Below are 12190 nucleotides of genomic sequence, written 5' to 3'. Positions count from 1 at the left end.
ACTTTCTTTGGGCACTCTCACCCTCTTGACAAACGCCAAGATGGTCATCTTGGGAAACAAGCGAAAAAAAACAGGTCAACGCCAACAACATAAAAAATAGGATTTTTATATACAGCTTACCTGTAAATTCCTTTTCTTGAGAGTACATCACGGGACACAGGAGCTTCATTACATAGTGGGTTATATAGGCACCTCTGGTGATTGGACACTGGTTAACCCCAAATTAAGGACAATTCCTCCCCTATATAACCCCTCCCATATGGGGGGCACCTCAGTTTTGTAGCAAAGCAATAGGAAACCACGTAAAACCCAAGAGGGGTGGGAGCCCTGTGTCCCGTGATGTACTCTCAAGAAAAGGACTTTACAGGTAAGCTGTATATAAAAATCCTATTTTCTTGATCATACATCACGGGACACAGGAGCTTCATTACATAGTGGGATGACCCAAAGCAATGCTCAGATTGAGGGGAGGGAGACACAGATCATAATATATAGACCGCCAAGGACCGGAGGACCTAAACTGCAGCCTGCAGTACACTGCGCCCACTGGCGATATCCTCTTGCCCTCTGACATCCACCTGATAGAATCTGGTGAATGTGTGGACTGATGACCAAGTTGCAGCCTTACAGATCTGAGACAGGAAGGCCTGGTGATGCACTGCCCAAGAAGCACTTACAGCCCTAGTTGAGTGCGCTCTCACTTGAAAAGGAGGGATCTTCCCTTTAACATTATAGGCCTGAGAAATAATCTGTCTAATCCACCTTGAGAGAGTGGATTTTAATGCCGCCTTGCCCTTCCTAGGGCCTTTCGGCAAAATAAATAAGCAACCAGTTTTCCTTATCTGAGCAGTTGCCTGAAGATAGATACTGATTGCCCTTACCACATCCAAAGTGTGCAAAGATTCTTCTTCTGCGGACTGTGGGTCCGGAAAAAAGGATGGTAGGCTTACATCTTGATTCAAATGGAATCCTGAAACCACCTTAGGCAGAAAGGACCTGTTGGGACGCATTACCACCAGGTCCTTATGAATAATTAGATACGGTTCTTTACTGGAGAGAGCTGCTAGTTCTGACACTCTTCTAGCCGTGGATATGGCTACCAAGAAAACCAATTTTTTAGTCAAAAGAACTAACGAAGCCTGATGCAAAGGTTCAAAAGGTTGCCCCTGCAAAGCTGAGAGAACCCAATTCAGATCCCATGGGCATACCGGAGGTTTGACTGGCGGCCTTATCCACATAGCCCCCTGGATGAAAGCCCGCACCAGGGAATGTGATGCAAGTGGTTTCTGAAAAAACACTGACAAGGCCGAAATATGCACCTTGATAGTGCTTACGGCCAAATTCATTTCTAGGCCTGACTGGAGGAAGGCCAAGATCCTGCTAATGACGTACTTTCTAGGATGACATTCCCTGAGTTCACAACAGGAAACATATGCCCTCCAGATTTTGTAGTAAATAAGCCTGGAGGCCGGCTTTCTGGCATTGACCAGAGTAGAAAGGACTGGCCCCGAAAGCCCACGGTCTCTCAGAATGTGGGTCTCAGCAGCCAAACCGTCAAATTCAGACTGTGTAAAGCAGCATGGTAAATTGCACCCTGTGAGAGCAGATCTGGCCGGAGAGGGAGGATCCACGGCCTGCCTACTGCCAACTTCATGATCTCTGCGTACCACGGTCGCCTGGGCCAAGCCGGGGCTACCAAAAGAAGCGACTTTGTTTCCCTCTAGACTCTTCCCAGGAACCGCGACAGAAGCGGGCACGGGGGGAAGGCATAAATCAAATTGTACTGATCCCAGGGAACTGTCAGAGCATCCGACCCCTGAGCGAGTGTATCTCTTGTCCTTGACACGAATTTGTCCAGTTTTCTGTTGAACCTGGACGCAAACAGATATACGTCTGGAGTACCCCACCTGCGACATATGTTCCAAAACACGTCGGGGTGCAGAGCCCATTCTCCTAGGCACAACTGCTGGCGGCGCAGAAAATCTGCCTGCCAATTTTCCACTCCTGGAATGAAAACTGCAGAAAGGCATGGAACGTGCCTTTCTGCCCAGACAAGTATACGATTCACCTCTTTTTGCGCAACCAGACTTCTGGTACCGCCCTGGTGATTGATATAGGCCACTGCTGTGGCATTGTCGGACTGAACCCGAACAGGGAGACCCCGTAGTCTGAAAGACCAGTTTATGAGAGCCATATAAACTGCCCGGATCTCCAAGACATTTATGGGCAATAGCTTCTCGATCGCAGACCATTTCCACTGCGAGCACGTCTCCTCCAACACTGCTCCCCAGCCTGTCAAGCTGCCATTTGTCATAATAATCTTCCATGGAAGAGGAAGAAAAGTTTTGCCTTTCAGCAAATTCTCGGTTTGTAATGAGACTCTTAGACTCGTTAGACGAGACTCTTGCGTGTCCCTGGGGATAGACGCATAGGAAGATCCAAGGACTGGGGCTTCCTGTTCCAAGCCGCAAGGATGAATCTTTGCAGAGGCCTTGAGTGGAACTGGGCGAATGGAATGGCCTCGAAGGAGGCGACCATTTTCCCAAAGAGTCTCATGCACAACCGAATGGGGGAAGATCTTCTGCCCAGAATTAGGCGCACCAGATCCCCAATGGCCAAGGCTTTTGGCCTTGGTAGAAACACCTTGCCCTGAGCAGTGTCGATAACCATACCCAGGTATTCCAACCTGGTAGCAGGCTGTAGGGATGACTTTTCTAGGTTTATAATCCAACCTAGGCGTTCCAGCTGTTCTAGCGTTCTGGTAACACTGTGGTTCAGGAGCACTACTGTTTTCTCTATGAGAAGCAAATCGTCTAGATAAGCCATGACGGCTATACCCTGAGCTCTTAGGTTTGCCAAGAGAGGGTCCAGAATCTTTGTGAAGACTCGAGGGGCCATAGCTAGCCCGAATGGCAAGGCCACAAATTGAAAATGGCGCCGCTCTACCGCAAACCTTAGATACTTTTGGTGTGCAGGAAAAATTGGCACATGGAGATATGCATCCTTGATGTCTATTGATGCCATAAACTCTCCCCCTTGCAGGGAGGAGACCACAGTGTGAATTGACTGTATTCAGAAGGACCGGATGCGTAAAAAACGGTTCAGATCCTTCAGATCCAGGATAGGTCTGACACTTCCATTTGGCTTTGGAACGGTGAAGAGATTCGAGTAAAACCCTGAACCCTGTTCTTTTGGGTCCACTTCTACTATCACCCCCTGGGATAGTAAGTGATCTAAGGCCAGAAATAGCGGTCTTTGCTTTACTGGGTCCCTGGGGATCCTTGACCTTAGAAAGCGAGAAGGTGGAATCTCCTGAAACTCCAGCTTGTAGCCCAGAGATACCGAAGAGACCACCCACTCATCCCGGATCTCTTCCCGCCAGGCTTCTGCAAACTGCAAGAGCCTTCCCCCCACTTGGCCGAGCGGGGGACGCTCCTTCACAAGGAAGCTTTCGGGCTCTGCTTGGCAGGCTTTCGCCCTCAGGATTTCTTCTGCCCCTGGGCCCGGCCTTGAGCCTTTCCTGTAGAGGGGGGTTGAGAAGGCCGTCGCCACTGCTTAGAGCTTGATGCTCCGGGAGAGAGAGAATGCCTAAATGATGGACGTTTGCTCCTTTTGACTGGAAGGAGAGTAGATTTACCCCCTGAAATTTTTTGGACGAATTTGTCTAATTCTTCTCCAAACAAACGTTCCCCTTTAAACGGGAACCCAATCAAATGCTTCTTGCATGATAGCTCAGCTTGCCCAATTCTTTAGCCATAGGGCCCTTCGCATGTGTACCAACAGGAGAGACAAACGAGATGCTTGTTGGACAGAATCCGAAATCGCATCAATCAGGAAACACAGAATTTGAGGTATTTCTGCATAATTCTCCACTTCCTCACTGGGAAGGAGGCCAAGCATCTGCTTAACCTGTTCCTTGAGGAACTGACACAACCCCACAGCTGCGACTGTAAGTTGCACTACAGTGCCAGTCATGGGAAAGGAGGCTTTTTTTTTTTTTTTGTAAAATCTTTATTTTGAGATATTTTGACATTGAAACACACTTAAGTATACATTAGACAGGTGTGTCAGGACCAAACAAAGAACAAATAAACTGTAGGAAACAATGACACCCATAAAAACTGACCCAGTGGCCAAGAGTTGGCGGCTCAAACCAGACACATGAATTAGGCAAACGGGTGGAGATGAACGTCTGGAGTGTCTTCTAGCTCATACACATCAAGTCCGGCCTCCGTGGGCTAGGGCCCCGCTCCAAGGTGCCTCTGAGCGGAAAGGAGAGGATGGGCCGGAGCCCAGTCCCCCACCTCCCGTCATACAAAAGGCCGGGGAGGCATGGGACCACCCCCAGGGGCCGCCCAGGAGAGGGGGGCACAATCACCTCCAGCAACCTCTCCCGAGCGTCCCCCGGGGGTAGGACAGGCCCACAGCAACCCCCCCGCCCAGGAGGGACGTCCCAGCATGGACCCCTCCGGACAGAGGGATTCCCCCCGTCAGCCAAACAAAGTGGCCGCAGGGCCAGCCAGCCCACAGGAAGCCTAACGCACCACCACAGCTCAATACCACGTAGGTCAATAAAAGGCAACATCTTATAGTGTGGAATACAGAGAAAGAAGGTAAAAAAGAACAGTAGGAAGGGTGAGAGAGAGGCAAGAAGGGGTAGAGAGGGGATTGGGGGATAGGGTAAGGGAGGAGGGTGGAGCCTACTTGACATCCCTGCGAAGTGCAGCGGTCCAGCACCAGGCGAGTCTCAGCAGCAAAGTCGTCTCTCCGTCCATGGGGCAAGAAGGTGAAAAACAGCCACTAGGTGGGAACATCATTGCGTGTGCGGGATCTCAAAGAGGGTTCCGCTAGCTCCAGTAGAGCCAAGTCCAGACTGGAGGTAGCGTATATAGTTTCGGACATGTAGACTGTCCATGATTGCTATATGCTGTCACACTTAGCCCGTGTACCCCTACAGGTTGCCACCCAATATTCCGCTTCTCTGATGTCATTCACTTTTTTGACCCAGTCCTTCACTGTGGGAGTCCTATTTTGTTTCCAGTAAATCGGTATAAGACGTCTGGCCGCGTTCAACAGATGCGGCAGAGGGCTTTTTTTGTATCTACCAATCGGGATCTGAGGAATGTGCAAAAGATAGTTGGCCGGAGACAGTGGCACATCAAGATGCAAAACTGCCTCTATGCGGGATCGGATGTCCTCCCAGAATGGCTTGATTCGTGGGCAATCCCACCAAATATGAAGGAGGGTGCCCAATTGGCCACATTCCCTCCAGCACCGGTCCGATACCGAAGGGTAGATACGTGCTAAGTCTGCCGGCACTCTGTACCAGAGAGACAGTACTTTAAAATTAGTTTCTTGGGTTTTGGACTCCATGGAGCTAGCGTACGTGAGTTTGTAGAGGTGGGACAGTTGGGCCGCGGAAAAGTCAAGTTGTAGCTCCCTCTCCCAGACCTGTATGTATGTCGGTCTAGCGACCTCGGTAACACAGCCCAGCAAGTGATATAATTCGGAGATCAGGTGGGGAGTAGGTTCATCTGCTACAAAAAACGCTCAAATGGTGTAAGGTGCGCTTCGTCCCTGATTAAGTGGCCATGGGCTTCAAAAAAGTGGTGCAATTGCCTGTATCGCCAAAAATTCATAGCTGTCTGCGCATGCCCGGTCTGCAGGGATTCATAGCTGACCATTTGGCCACCGCTGAGAAACTGTCCACAACTGGCATTCCCGTCAGCCGCCCAGGGGACAAAAAAGGCCCTCCGCTCCCCTGGCGGGAACCATAGGAGCCCTCCCAGCGGGGCAAGCGGAGAAACAGGGGGGGATAGGCCCAGCGTCTTGTTCAGTTTGTCCCAAATCAAAAGAGACTGTACAGTGAGCGGGGAGACATCCACCGATAACCCCCTATATTCCGGGGACAACCAGGGCGCATAAGCCAAATCTCTCCCAGCTAGCCATTTTTCCAGAGAGACCCACACTTTCGACTTAGTATGAAATTTCCAATTAAGTATCCTCTGTAGAACAATAGCCCTGTGGTACCTCTGGATATCCGGAACCCCCAGACCCCCCGTCAGCTTCGAGCGTTTCAGCAAGGCCATGGCTTTTCTAGGTTTCTTTGTGTTCCACACAAATGTCGACAGAATGCTATTCAATTGGGTAAAAAACTGTTTAGGGAGGGAGATGGGTATCATTTGTAAAAAGAATAATACTCGGGGCAGGATATTCATTTTAATAATATTAATGCGGCCGAACCACGTGAAAGCGGTTTTGGTCCACTGCAACAAATCCGCCTTGATCGCATGTAATAAGGGGGGAAATTAGCGGCATATAAGGCATCAAAGCGGTTGGTCAACTGGATGCCCAGGTATTTAATAGAAGACGTGGCCCAGGTAAAGGGGAATGCTAATTGCAGGTGGTCCGCTTGAGGTGGGGCGAGGTGAATAGGCAAAATCTCTGATTTGGAAAGGTTTATCTTGAAATTGGATAACTCACCAGAAGTCCTCAGCTCCTTCAACAGAACCGGCAACGAGATCAGGGGTTCAGAGAGATAAAAGAGCACATCGTCCGCATACGCCGACAGTTTGTGCTCCGTCATCCCAACCTTCAGGCCTCTAATGTCTGCGTTCGCCCTCACCCTGCAGAGCAGTGGTTCCAGTACCAAGGCAAAAAGGAGAGGAGACAGTGGACACCCCTGTCTCGTGCCGTTTCGAATCGGGAACCGGGAGGAAAGCACCACATTCACCTTCACCTGTGCACACGGAGTGGAGTACAAGGCCATAATCGAGGACATCATACGCGTCCCCAACCCCTGAGCCTCCAGTACCGCCCGTAAGTACCCCCAGTCGACGCGGTCAAACGCCTTTTCGGCGTCCGTCGAAAGGACGATACAAGGTTTAGGATCAGGACTGTTACGTGCCCAATGAATGAGTTGGATTGCCCTGATGGAGTTATCTCTTGCCTCCCTGCCACGAATAAACCCTGCTTGGTCTGGGTGGATAATTTGGGGCATAAGACTCCCAAGTCTGTTTGCCAGGACTTTTGCTAGAATCTTAATATCGAGGTTAAGAAGGGAAATCGGTCGATAGCTCTGGGGGACGGTAGGATCTTTGCCCTCTTTTGGCAGCACCGTAATGTGTGCCAACAGTGCTTCGGTTGGGATAGGCTTCCCCTCCGTGATGGAATTAAAGTAGGTGCACATATATGGCGTTAAGAGGGGCAGGAAGATCTTATAGTAGGAACCCGAAAAACCATCTGGTCCCGGGCTCTTGCCCTTGGGCAGGGATTTCACCGTTAGCGCAATTTCCTCCGGCGAAATCGGCCGCTCCAAGTCGACGCATTGTTCCGCCGTAAGTGTAGGGACTCTCGCCGACGCTAAAAATTCTTGAATGGCAGCAGACTTGGGAGGCTGAGCGTGTGCGGGCGAGGCCGGGGAAAGGTTATAAAGTTGGGCGTAAAATTCCTGGAACCCCGAGGCAATCTTGTTGGATTGGACCCAAACGGCACCCGAGGGGGAACGGAGCTTCTGTACATAAGCTTGAGCATGTTTCTTGCGAAGGGCCCTGGCCAGCATACGGCCGCATTTGTTACCATGTTCATAGTACCTGTGTGAAAGATGCCTGGCCTGCCTACACGTGTGGCGATCTAATAAACGTAAAAACAGGTCACGCAATTCAAAAAGCTTCTGCTTAGCCTCTGGGCTCCCCTCCTGCTTATGGGAGAGTTCTGCCGCCTGTAAGGCGGCCAGAACCCTGTTGAAATCCGCTTGACGTGCTTTCTTGATTTGGGAACCCAATGATATCAGTTCCCCTCTAATCACGGCTTTGTGCCCCTCCCAAAGCACACCCGCACTTATCTCATCCGAGGCGTTTTCCCTAAAATAGTGGGAGATGGTCTCCGACACCTTGGCAACCGCAGCAGAGTCATCCAGGAGATTTTCGTTCAGTCTCCACGTCCAGGCCCTGTGGGGACCAGATGGTAATTGAATGGTCACGCCAACCGGTGCATGGTCCGAAAGGGTGATGCTGCCAATGGATGCCGTCTGCAGAAGCTCAAGCGTGGGACGGTCAACATAGACATGGTCTATGCGCGTGTATACGTCATGGACGGTCGAGTAATAGCTAAAGACTCGTCCCGAGGGATGCAAAATCCTCCAGGTATCAAGTAAAAGGTGTGCCTGCAGTGATTTGCGAAAGTGTTTGAAAAAGGCATGGGAGTGTGAGGGTCGGGTGCTCGAAGTGTCGAGCAGATGGTCCGGGCAGACATTAAAGTCCCCGCCTAAAATTAAATACCCGGCTTTAAAGTCTGTCAATAGGTCAAGGGTAGCGTCCAGGAAGGTAAGCTGATCAGAGTTGGGGGCGTATAAGGAGGCGAATGTGTACATGCACCCAGCTATGGTGCCCTTTAGGAAAACAAATCGGCCCTGAGGGTCAATTTTGCTATCCACTGGCTGAAAAGGGCCCGTATGGAACGCTATGGCAGTCCCTCTGGACTTGGCCTTAGGAGATGTACTGTGAAACCACTGATTAAACATATGGGTGGGCAACCTGGGTAGGGAATGGCTGGTGAAATGTGTTTCCTGCAGGAAGACCACTTGGGCCTTCAACTTTTTAAGTTCCCACCACAATTTTTTCCGCTTCCCCGGAGAGCAGAGACCCCGTAAATTGTAGGAAATTACCTGGAGTGTAGACATGGGAGAGTTGGAGGGTGGAGGACTGGGCAAGCGTCCCAACCCGCCTGGTGTAAGGACCGCCGCAACAGCAGGCTCCTAGGAAAAGGGGGGAGTGAAAAAAGAGGGAGAAGAAAAGGGGAGAGATAGGGAGATAAAAAACACAAACAATTAGTACAAAAATACCAACAACATAAAAACAAAACAGCTACATCAAAATTAGACAATGCAGCAGTTTGGGGGGAGATGGGACCCACCCCACTATCCGGGGGGGCTCCCAGCCCCCTCCTAAAGTCCCAACAGGGAACTAAACCCATGGATGGATGGCCTATGTGGGGAACGTAAACCAAAACAAGGGGGAAAAGGAAGGTCCCCGCCCCGCCCCCTACATCTGAGAGCAGAATAGCCTCAATTCGGGAGAAAAAACGATCCAAAAAAGCAACAAAAGTAAAAAATAAAAGAGGAGGAAAAAAGGGGTGAAGCCCAGTGTGGGCTGATTGCATTCGGGGACGTGGAGTCTGGCCGATCCCTGGCAGAGGCCCCCCCGCCACGGTAGCCGCACAGCAAACTGCAGACCACGGAGGGGGGGGGGGGGGTCACGGAGGTAGCTACGATGGCAAAAGAAAAGGGGGAAATAAAAACAGAAACCAAAACACATTAAAACCCCCCCTCCCCCCACCCCTGGTGCCCCGCAAAGGGAAGAAAAAGGGGGCGCCGTGGCAGACCACCTTCCAACATTGGGAATGTAAACATTCTCCGCCCTGTAGGCCTAATCTGATAGTCAAACAGTAACGAGGGCTGGAGAGAAGTCACCAAAACTTCTTGCGGCCATGGCAGCCACAGTCTTCGGCCGCATAGGGCACATCCAGGTCCCTGGAACACCCGCAATCCGGGTTGCAAGTCCGCAATCAGCCGTCTATCACACAGCCCAGGCTCGGTATCAGTCTCGGGTGGTAGAAGGAACCACTGAAGAGTCGCGGGTTGAACTATGTCTGTCCCTCCGTCGATGCTTGCGTGTGACTGTAGACCATCTGTGAGGAAGGGGGGGACAAGCAAGTCGCTCGGGGGTCCTCTCCAATCCGGAAAGTCCACGGGATCCAGCCCCAGAGAGGATAGAAAATGTGGAAGATCGTCTTTTGTGCGCAGGGTCACCTGCCTGCCATCCTTAAGCACATGCAGAGAGAAGGGGAAGCCCCAGCGGTAGGACAGTCCTGCAGCCTTGAGCACAGAAAGGAGCGGGCGAAGGGCTCTCCGCTGCATGAGGGTGCGCCGCGAGAGATCCTGATAGAAAGTCAGTCGAGCACCATCAAAATCATAAAAGGGCTTACCCCGCACTTTTTGCATAATCCGGTCCTTGATAGTATATTTGTGAAGTTTACAGATTATATCCCTGGGATTGTCAGCGTCTTGAGACAGGGGGGCGCAGTGCTCTGTGGGCTCGGTCTATTTCAATAGGAGCAGTGGCTGGGAGTCCCAATATGTCCCTAAAGATATCAGTCAGAGTGGGGACAATATCCCTGGGTCCAGTAGCCTCCGGGAGCCCCCTGATCCTGATATTGGCCCTCCTGCTGCGGTTTTCAACATCATCCAATTGCCCCAGCAGTACCTCAATCTGATGGTCTTGTGTTTGGCACCTAGGTTGCAGCAGAGCAATAGCGGGGAGAGTCTCCTCTAGTTTTTCCTCCAGGGCCTCCACTCTGTGACCCAGATGTGTAGTATCAGCTTTAAGCTGGGCAATATCAGCGGTGAAAGCCTTCTCCACTCTGCTAGTGAACTTTTCTAGGTCCTCTCTGGTGGGGAGAGACATAATATGGCGGCGTATTGCGTCATCTCCCATGAGGTCTGAGACCTCTGAGCGGCCATCCAGGGACCCGGGGGATGCAGGGGGGGCCGAATCGCTTACCGATCCTGGGGAGGGCACCGGAGAAGCCAGGGGAGACGGTCCGGTCGACTGGGAAGGCGCCGCTGTAGCAGGCTGTGAGGATTTCCCAGCTTTCTGAAGTTTCCCGGTCGGCGCCATATTGGGTCCATCGCGGCCCTGTCCGTGGGGGCCCGGGAAGAACTGATCCAGCTGTCCCTGCCGCTTCTTGTTACCCTGCGGTGGTCTGGAAGACTGCCGGGATCGTTGGGACATTGAGCCCGGTGATGTGGATCGGATTTCCCCGCTGAGGGCAGCTGATATGTGCGGCGATGGAGCGGAGCTGAAGTGAAGCACTTCCTCACTCCTCCATGGTCAGGACACGCCCCCCCAAAAGGAGGCTTTTAATAATGTTTCCAGCTGCTTATCAGTTGGATCTTTAAATACCTGAGCATTATCCAAAGGACAGGTCAGATTTCTATTCACGCAAGAAACAGCCGCATCGACAGATGGGACCCCCCATTTCTTGGTGAAACTTTCCTCCAGAGGATAAAGCATAGAAAACCTTTTAGGAGGAGCAAACAGTTTATCGGGATGTCCCCAATCCTCATACAACAATTTATCCATTAAGGGATTAATTGGAAAGGAAAAGGCAGGTTGTGGGATTTTCCTGACTCCCAGGGAAGAAACAGAGGACGTAGCGATCTCAGCAGCAGGCATTCTGAATGTGGTACGCACCAATTCAGTATAATACTGCACCTGTTTTCTGAGCGCCTGGGAGGAGGGGACTCTCTCCTCTTCCTCTGATTCATCCGACTGCTCAAGATACCTGTCCCAAGATAGGGATCTCTCCTCATTGTCAGAAGTGTCATCTGAAAGAGGAATCTCAGCAGAGGGAGGGGATCTACCCCTTTTCCTGCTTTCTTTCAGGGAAGCTGAAATAAAATTAATGATTCTCCCTTCAAAACCTTCCAATGTAGCCCTAAGGGAGTCCTCAGTGATGTATACCGGGGCTGAAATATTAGGAGAGGCTGCAAATCCTGACAGGGGCACTGACTCATCCTGTGAGGCTGACTCCAGTCTTGCAGGGGGGGGATGGTAACCTACAGGCATTTTTAGAACCCCTAGACCTAGGCGGTGACTTACCAGTGTCCTTGTTATCTCCCCCTGAGACCCTCTTACGAGGAGACATAGTCCTAAGCTACAAAGCAGAGGTACTAGTACAAAGTGCAATCACTGTTGTGCTTAAAGTCTCACAATAAATATATATGCTTAAACTGCACAACCTGATGCTGAGTAGGTGTCTTAGGTTTGCCTGGATCCAATCCCTTGGGATGCTTACTCCCCACAGCTCCTGTGTCTCCACTTACAGCCCCCTGATGCTCTGGGCTGTAAAACTGCCGCCTGGCGCCTGCGCAGTACAACGCCGTGCACACCGAACGACGCGGCTCGCAAACACACTCCCGCCTCCTCCATTAGCACGGAAGCATGCTTGGTGTGCGTGCACGAGGACTGCCGGTATCCAGGGGGGAAGGGAATTGCCATCGGAGCTGTCTGGGACCCCCAGACTACGTATTACCTTCATTGTGGCTGAGATTGCAGTGGAGACATGAGTCATCTGGGAGAACCAGGCTTCACTGAGCGTGTGTATCTGAAAGGCATGTAAGTATGCATCA

The sequence above is a fragment of the Lithobates pipiens genome, unplaced genomic scaffold (assembly GCF_037356315.1).
Source record: "Lithobates pipiens isolate NorthernLeopardFrog02 unplaced genomic scaffold, aLitPip1_a1.2 Scaffold_23, whole genome shotgun sequence".
NCBI lineage: Eukaryota > Metazoa > Chordata > Amphibia > Anura > Ranidae > Lithobates > Lithobates pipiens.
This window is presented reverse-complemented; position numbering follows the sequence as displayed.